This window comes from Oncorhynchus gorbuscha, unplaced genomic scaffold (genome assembly GCF_021184085.1).
Source record: "Oncorhynchus gorbuscha isolate QuinsamMale2020 ecotype Even-year unplaced genomic scaffold, OgorEven_v1.0 Un_scaffold_1494, whole genome shotgun sequence".
Classification (NCBI taxonomy): Eukaryota; Metazoa; Chordata; class Actinopteri; order Salmoniformes; family Salmonidae; genus Oncorhynchus; species Oncorhynchus gorbuscha.
The window spans coordinates 128130-140252 of NW_025746257.1; the positions used below are offsets into that span (position 1 = coordinate 128130).

The window sequence follows — 12123 nt, forward strand, 5'->3', positions numbered from 1 at the left end:
CACTGCCAAATCCCTCGTCCATAAGAAAGGATACTTTTTTAAAAGTATGCTTGCTTCAGCTGTCTAAAAGTATTTTTCATGGTAGTTCAGTAAAGGTTGAAGTAGTGACTGCAGTAAGCCCAGTGGTGGAAATAGTTGTATTGTTGGGTTAGTATCCAGAGCTACAACAACAATGTGTGCTGATTGAACCAAACTAAATAGTTGGAGGATGCAGGCATCAATCCCACTACCTCTCACATGCTAAGCGAGCACTCTACCATTTGAGCTAATCCCCCTGTGCCTCCAACAAGAAGTATGAAATCTCAATGACCGCACTGCCAAATCCCTCGTCCATAAGAAAGGATACTTTTTTTTAAAAGTATGCTTGCTTCAGCTGTCTAAAAGTATTTTTCATGGTAGTTCAGTAAAGGTTGAAGTAGTGACTGCAGTAAGCCCAGTGGTGGAAATAGTTGTATTGTTGGGTTAGTATCCAGAGCTACAACAACAATGTGTGCTGATTGAACTAAACTAAATATTTGGAGGATGCAGGCATCGATCCCACTACCTCTCACATGCTAAGCAAGCACTCTACCATTTGAGCTAATCCCCCTGTTCCTTCAACAAGAAGTATGAAATCTCAATGACCGCACTGCCAAATCCCTCGTCCATAAGAAAGGATACTTTTTTTAAAGTATACTTGCTTCATCTGTCTAAAAGTATTTTTCATGGTAGTTCAGTAAAGGTTGAAGTAGTGCCTGCAGTAAGCCCAGTGGTGGAAATAGTTGTATTGTTGGGTTAGTATCCAGAGCTACAACAACAATGTGTGCTGATTGAACCAAACTAAATAGTTGGAGGATGCGGGCATCGATCCCGCTACCTCTCACATGCTAAGCGAGCGCTCTACCATTTGAGCTAATCCCCCTGTTCCTCCAACAAGAAGTATGAAATCTCAATGACCGCACTGCCAAATCCCTCGTCCATAAGAAAGGATACTTTTTTAAAAGTATGCTTGCTTCAGCTGTCTAAAAGTATTTTTCATGGTAGTTCAGTAAAGGTTGAAGTAGTGACTGCAGTAAGCCCAGTGGTGGAAATAGTTGTATTGTTGGGTTAGTATCCAGAGCTACAACAACAATGTGTGCTGATTGAACCAAACTAAATAGTTGGAGGATGCAGGCATCAATCCCACTACCTCTCACATGCTAAGCGAAGCACTCTACCATTTGAGCTAATCCCCCTGTGCCTCCAACAAGAAGTATGAAATCTCAATGACCGCACTGCCAAATCCCTCGTCCATAAGAAAGGATACTTTTTTAAAAGTATGCTTGCTTCAGCTGTCTAAAAGTATTTTTCATGGTAGTTCAGTAAAGGTTGAAGTAGTGACTGCAGTAAGCCCCCAGTGGTGGAAATAGTTGTATTGTTGGGTTAGTATCCAGAGCTACAACAACAATGTGTGCTGATTGAACCAAACTAATAGTTGGAGGATGCAGGCATCGATCCCTACCTCTCACATGCTAAGCGAGCGCTCTACCATTTGAGCTAATCCCCTGTGCCTCCAACAAGAAGTATGAAATCTCAATGACCGCACTGCCAAATCCCTCGTCCATAAGAAAGGATACTTTTTTAAAAGTATGCTTGCTTCAGCTGTCTAAAAGTATTTTTCATGGTAGTTCAGTAAAGGTTGAAGTAGTGACTGCAGTAAGCCCAGTGGTGGAAATAGTTGTATTGTTGGGTTAGTATCCAGAGCTACAACAACAATGTGTGCTGATTGAACCAAACTAAATAGTTGGAGGATGCAGGCATCGATCCCGCTACCTCTCACATGCTAAGCGAGCACTCTACCATTTGAGCTAATCCCCCTGTGCCTCCAACAAGAAGTATGAAATCTCAATGACCGCACTGCCAAATCCCTCGTCCATAAGAAAGGATACTTTTTTTAAAGTATGCTTGCTTCAGCTGTCTAAAAGTATTTTTCATGGTAGTTCAGTAAAGGTTGAAGTAGTGACTGCAGTAAGCCCAGTGGTGGAAATAGTTGTATTGTTGGGTTAGTATCCAGAGCTACAACAACAATGTGTGCTGATTGAACCAAACTAAATAGTTGGAGGATGCAGGCATCGATCCCGCTACCTCTCACATGCTAAGCGAGCGCTCTACCATTTGAGCTAATCCCCCTGTGCCTCCAACAAGAAGTATGAAATCTCAATGACCGCACTGCCAAATCCCTCGTCCATAAGAAAGGATACTTTTTTTAAAGTATGCTTGCTTCAGCTGTCTAAAAGTATTTTTCATGGTAGTTCAGTAAAGGTTGAAGTAGTGACTGCAGTAAGCCCAGTGGTGGAAATAGTTGTATTGTTGGGTTAGTATCCAGAGCTACAACAACAATGTGTGCTGATTGAACCAAACTAAATAGTTGGAGGATGCAGGCATCGATCCCGCTACCTCTCACATGCTAAGCGAGCGCTCTACCATTTGAGCTAATCCCCCTGCAGCCTCAACAAGAAGTATGAAATCTCAATGACCGCACTGCCAAATCCCTCGTCCATAAGAAAGGATACTTTTTTTTTAAAAAGTATGCTTGCTTCAGCTGTCTAAAAGTATTTTTCATGGTAGTTCAGTAAAGGTTGAAGTAGTGACTGCAGTAAGCCCAGTGGTGGAAATAGTTGTATTGTTGGGTTAGTATCCAGAGCTACAACAACAATGTGTGCTGATTGAACCAAACTAAATAGTTGGAGGATGCAGGCATCAATCCCGCTCCCTCTCACATGCTAAGCGAGCACTCTACCATTTGAGCTAATCCCCCTGTTCCTTCAACAAGAAGTATGAAATCTCAATGACCGCACTGCCAAATCCCTCGTCCATAAGAAAGGATACTTTTTTAAAAAGCTTCAGCTGTCTAAAAGTATTTTTCATGGTAGTTCAGTAAAGGTTGAAGTAGTGACTGCAGTAAGCCCAGTGGTGGAAATAGTTGTATTGTTGGGTTAGTATCCAGAGCTACAACAACAATGTGTGCAATGATTGAACCAAACTAAATAGTTGGAGGATGCGGGCATCGATCCTGCTACCTCTCACATGCTAAGCGAGCGCTCTACCATTTGAGCTAATCCCCCTGCCTCCAACAAGAAGTATGAAATCTCAATGACCGCACTGCCAAATCCCTCGTCCATAAGAAAGGATACTTTTTTAAAAGTATGCTTGCTTCAGCTGTCTAAAAGTATTTTTCATGGTAGTTCAGTAAAGGTTGAAGTAGTGACTGCAGTAAGCCCAGTGGTGGAAATAGTTGTATTGTTGGGTTAGTATCCAGAGCTACAACAACAATGTGTGCTGATTGAACCAAACTAAATAGTTGGAGGATGTAGGCATCGATCCAACTACCTATCATATGCTAAGTGAGCGCTCTACCATTTGAGCTAATCCCCCTGTGCCTTCCAACAAGAAGTATGAAATCTCAATGACCGCACTGCCAAATCCCTCGTCCATAAGAAAGGATACTTTTTTAAAGTATGCTTGCTTCAGCTGTCTAAAAGTATTTTTCATGGTAGTTCAGTAAAGGTTGAAGTAGTGACTGCAGTAAGCCCAGTGGTGGAAATAGTTGTATTGTTGGGTTAGTATCCAGAGCTACAACAACAATGTGTGCTGATTGAACCAAACTAAATAGTTGGAGGATGCAGGCATCAATCCCACTACCTCTCACATGCTAAGCGAGCACTCTACCATTTGAGCTAATCCCCTGTGCCTCTAACAAGAAGTATGAAATCTCTAAGACCGCACTGCCAAATCCCTCGTCCATAAGAAAGGATAATTTTTAAAAAGTATGCTTGCTTCAGCTGTCTAAAAGTATTTTTCATGGTAGTTCAGTAAAGGTTGAAGTAGTGACTGCAGTAAGCCCAGTGGTGGAAATAGTTGTATTGTTGGGTTAGTATCCAGAGCTACAACAACAATGTGTGCTGATTGAACTAAACTAAATATTTGGAGGATGCAGGCATCGATCCCACTACCTCTCACATGCTAAGCGAGCACTCTACCATTTGAGCTAATCCCCCTGTTCCTTCAACAAGAAGTATGAAATCTCAATGACCGCACTGCCAAATCCCTCGTCCATAAGAAAGGATACTTTTTTAAAAGTATGCTTGCTTCAGCTGTCTAAAAGTATTTTTCATGGTAGTTCAGTAAAGGTTGAAGTAGTGACTGCAGTAAGCCCAGTGGTGGAAATAGTTGTATTGTTGGGTTAGTATCCAGAGCTACAACAACAATGTGTGCTGATTGAACCAAACTAAATAGTTGGAGGATGCAGGCATCGATCCCCGCTACCTCTCACATGCTAAGCAAGCGCTCTACCATTTGAGCTAATCCCCTGCGCCTCCAACAAGAAGTATGAAATCTCAATGACCGCACTGCCAAATCCCTCGTCCATAAGAAAGGATACTTTTTTAAAAGTATGCTTGCTTCAGCTGTCTAAAAGTATTTTTCATGGTAGTTCAGTAAAGGTTGAAGTAGTGACTGCAGTAAGCCCAGTGGTGGAAATAGTTGTATTGTTGGGTTAGTATCCAGAGCTACAACAACAATGTGTGCTGATTGAACCAAACTAAATAGTTGGAGGATGCAGGCATCGATCCACTACCTCTCACATGCTAAGCGCGCTCTACCATTTGAGCTAATCCCCTGTGCCTCCAACAAGAAGTATGAAATCTCAATGACCGCACTGCCAAATCCCTCGTCCATAAGAAAGGATACTTTTTTAAAGTATGCTTGCTTCAGCTGTCTAAAAGTATTTTTCATGGTAGTTCAGTAAAGGTTGAAGTAGTGACTGCAGTAAGCCCAGTGGTGGAAATAGTTGTATTGTTGGGTTAGTATCCAGAGCTACAACAACAATGTGTGCTGATTGAACCAAACTAAATAGTTGGAGGATGCAGGCATCAATCCCACTACCTCTCACATGCTAAGCAGCACTCTACCATTTGAGCTAATCCCCCTGTGCCTCCAACAAGAAGTATGAAATCTCAATGACCGCACTGCCAAATCCCTCGTCCATAAGAAAGGATACTTTTTTAAAAGTATGCTTGCTTCAGCTGTCTAAAAGTATTTTTCATGGTAGTTCAGTAAAGGTTGAAGTAGTGACTGCAGTAAGCCCAGTGGTGGAAATAGTTGTATTGTTGGGTTAGTATCCAGAGCTACAACAACAATGTGTGCTGATTGAACCAAACTAAATAGTTGGAGGATGCAGGCATCGATCCCGCTACCTCTCACATGCTAAGCGAGCGCTCTACCATTTGAGCTAATCCCCTGCGGCCTCCAACAAGAAGTATGAAATCTCAATGACCGCACTGCCAAATCCCTCGTCCATAAGAAAGGATACTTTTTTAAAAGTATGCTTGCTTCAGCTGTCTAAAAGTATTTTTCATGGTAGTTCAGTAAAGGTTGAAGTAGTGACTGCAGTAAGCCCAGTGGTGGAAATAGTTGTATTGTTGGGTTAGTATCCAGAGCTACAACAACAATGTGTGCTGATTGAACCAAACTAAATAGTTGGAGGATGCAGGGCATCGATCCAACTACCTCTCACATGCTAAGCGAGCACTCTACCATTTGAGCTAATCCCCCTGTGCCTCCAACAAGAAGTATGAAATCTCAATGACCGCACTGCCAAATCCCTCGTCCATAAGAAAGGATACTTTTTTAAAAAGTATGCTTGCTTCAGCTGTCTAAAAGTATTTTTCATGGTAGTTCAGTAAAGGTTGAAGTAGTGACTGCAGTAAGCCCAGTGGTGGAAATAGTTGTATTGTTGGGTTAGTATCCAGAGCTACAACAACAATGTGTGGATGATTGAACCAAACTAAATAGTTGGAGGATGCGGGCATCGATCCCACTACCTCTCACATGCTAAGCGAGCACTCTACCATTTGAGCTAATCCCCCTGTGCCTCCAACAAGAAGTATGAAATCTCAATGACCGCACTGCCAAATCCCTCGTCCATAAGAAAGGATACTTTTTAAAAAGTATGCTTGCTTCAGCTGTCTAAAAGTATTTTTCATGGTAGTTCAGTAAAGGTTGAAGTAGTGACTGCAGTAAGCCCAGTGGTGGAAATAGTTGTATTGTTGGGTTAGTATCCAGAGCTACAACAACAATGTGTGCTGATTGAACCAAACTAAATAGTTGGAGGATGCAGGCATCGATCCCACTACCTCTCACATGCTAAGCGAGCACTCTACCATTTGAGCTAATCCCCCTGCGCCTCCAACAAGAAGTATGAAATCTCAATGACCGCACTGCCAAATCCCTCGTCCATAAGAAAGGATACTTTTTTAAAAAGTATGCTTGCTTCAGCTGTCTAAAAGTATTTTTCATGGTAGTTCAGTAAAGGTTGAAGTAGTGACTGCAGTAAGCCCAGTGGTGGAAATAGTTGTATTGTTGGGTTAGTATCCAGAGCTACAACAACAATGTGTGCTGATTGAACCAAACTAAATAGTTGGAGGATGCAGGCATCGATCCCGCTACCTCTCACATGCTAAGCGAGCGCTCTACCATTTGAGCTAATCCCCCTGCGCCTCCAACAAGAAGTATGAAATCTCAATGACCGCACTGCCAAATCCCTCGTCCATAAGAAAGGATACTTTTTTAAAAGTATGCTTGCTTCAGCTGTCTAAAAGTATTTTTCATGGTAGTTCAGTAAAGGTTGAAGTAGTGACTGCAGTAAGCCCAGTGGTGGAAATAGTTGTATTGTTGGGTTAGTATCCAGAGCTACAACAACAACAATGTGTGCTGATTGAACCAAACTAAATAGTTGGAGGATGCAGGCATCATCCCACTACCTCTCACATGCTAAGCGAGCACTCTACCATTTGAGCTAATCCCCCTGTGCCTCCAACAAGAAGTATGAAATCTCAATGACCGCACTGCCAAATCCCTCGTCCATAAGAAAGGATACTTTTTTAAAGTATGCTTGCTTCAGCTGTCTAAAAGTATTTTTCATGGTAGTTCAGTAAAGGTTGAAGTAGTGACTGCAGTAAGCCCAGTGGTGGAAATAGTTGTATTGTTGGGTTAGTATCCAGAGCTACAACAACAATGTGTGCTGATTGAACCAAACTAAATAGTTGGAGGATGCGGGCATCGATCCCGCTACCTCTCACATGCTAAGCGAGCGCTCTACCATTTGAGCTAATCCCCCTGCGCTCCAATCAAAAGTATGAAATCTCAATGACCGCACTGCCAAATCCCTCGTCCATAAGAAAGGATACTTTTTTAAAAAGTATGCTTGCTTCAGCTGTCTAAAAGTATTTTTCATGGTAGTTCAGTAAAGGTTGAAGTAGTGACTGCAGTAAGCCCAGTGGTGGAAATAGTTGTATTGTTGGGTTAGTATCCAGAGCTACAACAACAATGTGTGCTGATTGAACCAAACTAAATAGTTGGAGGATGCAGGCATCGATCCCGCTACCTCTCATATGCTAAGCGAGCGCTCTACCATTTGAGCTAATCCCCCTGTGCCTCCAACAAGAAGTATGAAATCTCAATGACCGCACTGCCAAATCCCTCGTCCATAAGAAAGGATAATTTTTTTAAAAAGTATGCTTGCTTCAGCTGTCTAAAAGTATTTTTCATGGTAGTTCAGTAAAGGTTGAAGTAGTGACTGCAGTAAGCCCAGTGGTGGAAATAGTTGTATTGTTGGGTTAGTATCCAGAGCTACAACAACAATGTGTGCTGATTGAACCAAACTAAATAGTTGGAGGATGCAGGCATCAATCCCACTACCTCTCACATGCTAAGCGAGCACTCTACATTTGAGCTAATCCCCTGTGCCTCCAACAAGAAGTATGAAATCTCAATGACCGCACTGCCAAATCCCTCGTCCATAAGAAAGGATACTTTTTTAAAAAGTATGCTTGCTTCAGCTGTCTAAAAGTATTTTTCATGGTAGTTCAGTAAAGGTTGAAGTAGTGACTGCAGTAAGCCCAGTGGTGGAAATAGTTGTATTGTTGGGTTAGTATCCAGAGCTACAACAACAATGTGTGCTGATTGAACCAAACTAAATAGTTGGAGGATGCAGGCATCAATCCCACTACCTCTCACATGCTAAGCGAGCACTCTACCATTTGAGCTAATCCCCCTGTGCCTCCAACAAGAAGTATGAAATCTCAATGACCGCACTGCCAAATCCCTCGTCCATAAGAAAGGATAATTTTTTAAAAAGTATGCTTGCTTCAGCTGTCTAAAAGTATTTTTCATGGTAGTTCAGTAAAGGTTGAAGTAGTGACTGCAGTAAGCCCAGTGGTGGAAATAGTTGTATTGTTGGGTTAGTATCCAGAGCTACAACAACAATGTGTGCTGATTGAACAAACTAAATAGTTGGAGGATGCAGGCATCGATCCCGCTACCTCTCACATGCTAAGCGAGCGCTCTACCATTTGAGCTAATCCCCCTGCGCCTCCAACAAGAAGTATGAAATCTCAATGACTGCACTGCCAAATCCCTCGTCCATAAGAAAGGATACTTTTTTAAAAGTATGCTTGCTTCAGCTGTCTAAAAGTATTTTTCATGGTAGTTCAGTAAAGGTTGAAGTAGTGACTGCAGTAAGCCCAGTGGTGGAAATAGTTGTATTGTTGGGTTAGTATCCAGAGCTACAACAACAATGTGTGCTGATTGAACCAAACTAAATAGTTGGAGGATGCAGGCATCGATCCCGCTACCTCTCACATGCTAAGCGAGCGCTCTACCATTTGAGCTAATCCCCTGCGCCTCCAACAAGAAGTATGAAATCTCAATGACCGCACTGCCAAATCCCTCGTCCATAAGAAAGGATACTTTTTAAAAAGTATGCTTGCTTCAGCTGTCTAAAATATTTTTCATGGTAGTTCAGTAAAGGTTGAAGTAGTGACTGCAGTAAGCCCAGTGGTGGAAATAGTTGTATTGTTGGGTTAGTATCCAGAGCTACAACAACAATGTGTGCTGATTGAACCAAACTAAATAGTTGGAGAATGCAGGCATCGATACCGCCACATCTCACATGCTAAGCGAGCGCTCTACCATTTGAGCTAATCCCCCTGTGCCTCCAACAAGAAGTATGAAATCTCAATGTCCTCCCTGCCAAATCCCTCGTCCATAAGAAAGGATACTTTTTTTAAAAGTATGCTTGCTTCATCTGTCTAAAAGTATTTTTCATGGTAGTTCAGTAAAGGTTGAAGTAGGGACTGCAGTAAGCCCAGTGGTGGAAATAGTTTTTTTTGTTGGGTTAGTATCCAGAGCTACAACAACAATGTGTGCTGATTGAACCAAACTAAATAGTTTGAGGATGCAGGCATCGATCCCGCTACCTCTCGCATGCTAAGCGAGCGCTCTACCATTTGAGCTAATCCCCCTGCAGCTCCAATCAGAAGTATGAAATCTCAATGACCGCACTGCCAAATCCCTCGTCCATAAGAAAGGATAATTTTTAAAAAGTATGCTTGCTTCAGCTGTCTAAAAGTATTTTTCATGCTAGTTCAGTAAAGGTTGAAGTAGTGACTGCAGTAAGCCCAGTGTGGAAATAGTTGTATTGTTGGGTTAGTATCCAGAGCTACAACAACAATGTGTGCTGATTGAACCAAACAAAATAGTTGGAGGATGCGGGCATCGATCCCGCTACCTCTCGCATGCTAAGCGAGCGCTCTACCATTTGAGCTAATCCCCCTGCAGATCCAATCAGAAGTATGAAATCTCAATGACCGCACTGCCAAATCCCTCGTCCATAAGAAAGGATACTTTTTTTAAAGTATGCTTGCTTCAGCTGTCTAAAAGTGTTTTTCATGGTAGTTCAGTAAAGGTTGAAGTAGAGACTGCAGTGAGCCCAGTGGTGGAAATAGTTGTATTGTTGGGTTAGTATCCAGAGCAACAACAACAATGTATGCATGATTGAACCAAACTAAATAGTTGGAGGATGCGGGCATCGATCCCACTACCTCTCGCATGCAAAGCAAGCACTCTACTATTTGAGCTAACCCCCCTGCACCTCAACAAGAAGTATGAAATCTCAATGACCGCACTGCCAAATCCCTCGTCCATAAGATAGGATAATTTTTGAAAGGTTTGCTTGCTTCAGCTGTCTAAAAGTATTTTTCATGGTAGTTCAGTAAAGGTTGAGGTAGTGACTGCAGTAAGCCCAGTGGTGGAAATAGTTGTATTGTTGGGTTAGTATCCAGAGCTACAACAACAATGTGTGCTGATTGAACTAAACTAAATATTTGGTGGATGCGGGTATCGATCACACTACCTCTCGCATGCTAAGCGAGCGCTCTACCATTAGAGCTAATCCCCCTGCAGCTCCAATCAGAAGTATGAAATCTCAATGACCGCACTGCCAAATCCCTCGTCCATAAGAAAGGATACTTTTTAAAAATTATGCTTGCTTCAGCTGTCTAAAAGTATTTTTCATGGTAGTTCAGTAAAGTTTGAGGTAGTGACTGCAGTAAGCCCAGTGGTGGAAATAGTTGTATTGTTGGGTTAGTATCCAGAGCTACAACAACAATGATTGAACCAAACTAAATAGTTGGAGAATGCGGGCATCGATCCCGCTACCTCTCGCATGCTAAGCAAGCGCTCTACTATTTGAGCTAATCCCCCTGTTCCTTCAACAAGAAGTATGAAATCTCAATGACCGCACTGACAAATCCCTCGTCCATAAGAAAGGATACTTTTTTAAAAGTATGCTTGCTTCTGCTGTCTAAAAGTATTTTTTATGGTACTTCAGTAAAGGTTGAAGTAGTGACTGCAGTAAGCCCAGTGGTGGGAATAGTTGTATTGTTGAGTTAGTATCCAGAGCTACAACAACAATGTGTGCTGATTGAACCAAACTAAATAGTTGGAGGATGCGGGCATCGATCCCGCTACCTCTCGCATGCTAAGCGAGCGCTCTACCATTTGAGCTAATCCCCCTGCAGCTCCAATCAAAAGTATGAAATCTCAATGACCGCACTGCCAAATCCCTCGTCCATAAGAAAGGATCATTTTTAAAAAGTATGCTTGCTTCAGCTGTCTAAAAGTATTTTTCATGGTACTTCAGTAAAGGTTGAAGTAGTGACTGCAGTAAGCCCAGTGGTGGAAATAGTTGTATTGTTGGGTTAGTATCCAGAGCTACAACAACAATGTGTGCTGATTGAACCAAACTAAATAGTTGGAGGATGCAGGCATCAATCCCACTCCCTCTCACATGCTAAGCGAGCGCTCTACCATTTGAGCTAATCCCCCTGTTCCTTCAACAAGAAGTATGAAATCTCAATGACCGCACTGCCAAATCCCTCGTCCATTAGAAAGGAAACTTTTTTTAAAGTATGCTTGCTTCAGCTGTCTAAAAGTTTTTTTCATGGTAGTTCAGTAAAGGTTGAAGTAGTGACTGCAGTAAGCCCAGTGGTGGAAATAGTTGTATTGTTGGGTTAGTATCCAGAGCTACAACAACAATGTGTGCTGATTGAACTAAACTAAATATTTGGTGGATGCAGGCATAGTTCCCGCCACCACTCACATGCTAAACGAGCGCTCTACCATTTGAGCTAATCCCCCTGTTCCTTCAACAAGAAGTATGAAATCTCAATGTCCTCACTGCCAAATCCCTCGTCCATAAGAAAGGATACTTTTTTTAAAAGTATGCTTGCTTCATCTGTCTAAAAGTATTTTTCATGGTAGTTCAGTAAAGGTTGAAGTAGTGACTGCAGTAAACCCAGTGGTGGAAATAGTTGTTTTGTTGGGTTAGTATCCAGAGCTACAACAACAATGTGTGCTGATTGAACCAAACTAAATAGTTTGAGGATGCAGGCATCGATCCCGCTACCTCTCACATGCTAAGCGAGCTCTCTACCATTTGAGCTACTCCCCCTGTGCCTCCAATAAGAAGTATGAAATCTCAATGACCGCACTGCCAAATCCCTCGTCCATAAGAAAGGATACTTTTTAAAAAGTATGCTTGCTTCAGCTGTCTAAAAGTATTTTTCATGGTAGTTCAGTAAAGGTTGAAGTAGTGACTGCAGTAAGCCCAGTGGTGGAAATAGTTGTATTGTTGGGTTAGTATCCAGAGCTACAACAACAATGTGTGCTGATTGAACCAAACTAAATAGTTGGAGAATGCAGGCATCGATCCCGCTACCTCTCACATGCTAAGCGAGCGCTCTACCATTTGAGCTAATCCCCCTG

General features: G+C 42.2%; 4 non-coding genes across 4 annotated transcripts; all 4 read right to left on the minus strand.

Moving 5' to 3' along the window:
* Positions 1 to 828: 828 nt before the first annotated feature.
* Positions 829 to 901, minus strand: trnaa-agc. The gene has a single exon. It is a non-coding gene; the product is annotated as a tRNA-Ala (tRNA).
* A 6161-nt stretch (positions 902 to 7062) lies between these two features.
* On the minus strand, positions 7063 to 7135 carry trnaa-agc. The gene has a single exon. It is a non-coding gene; the product is annotated as a tRNA-Ala (tRNA).
* Positions 7136 to 9558: 2423 nt separating this feature from the next.
* trnaa-agc lies at positions 9559 to 9631 on the minus strand. Its single transcript has one exon. It is a non-coding gene; the product is annotated as a tRNA-Ala (tRNA).
* Positions 9632 to 10799: 1168 nt separating this feature from the next.
* On the minus strand, positions 10800 to 10872 carry trnaa-agc. Its single transcript has one exon. It is a non-coding gene; the product is annotated as a tRNA-Ala (tRNA).
* Between the last annotated feature and the right edge of the window lie 1251 nt (positions 10873 to 12123).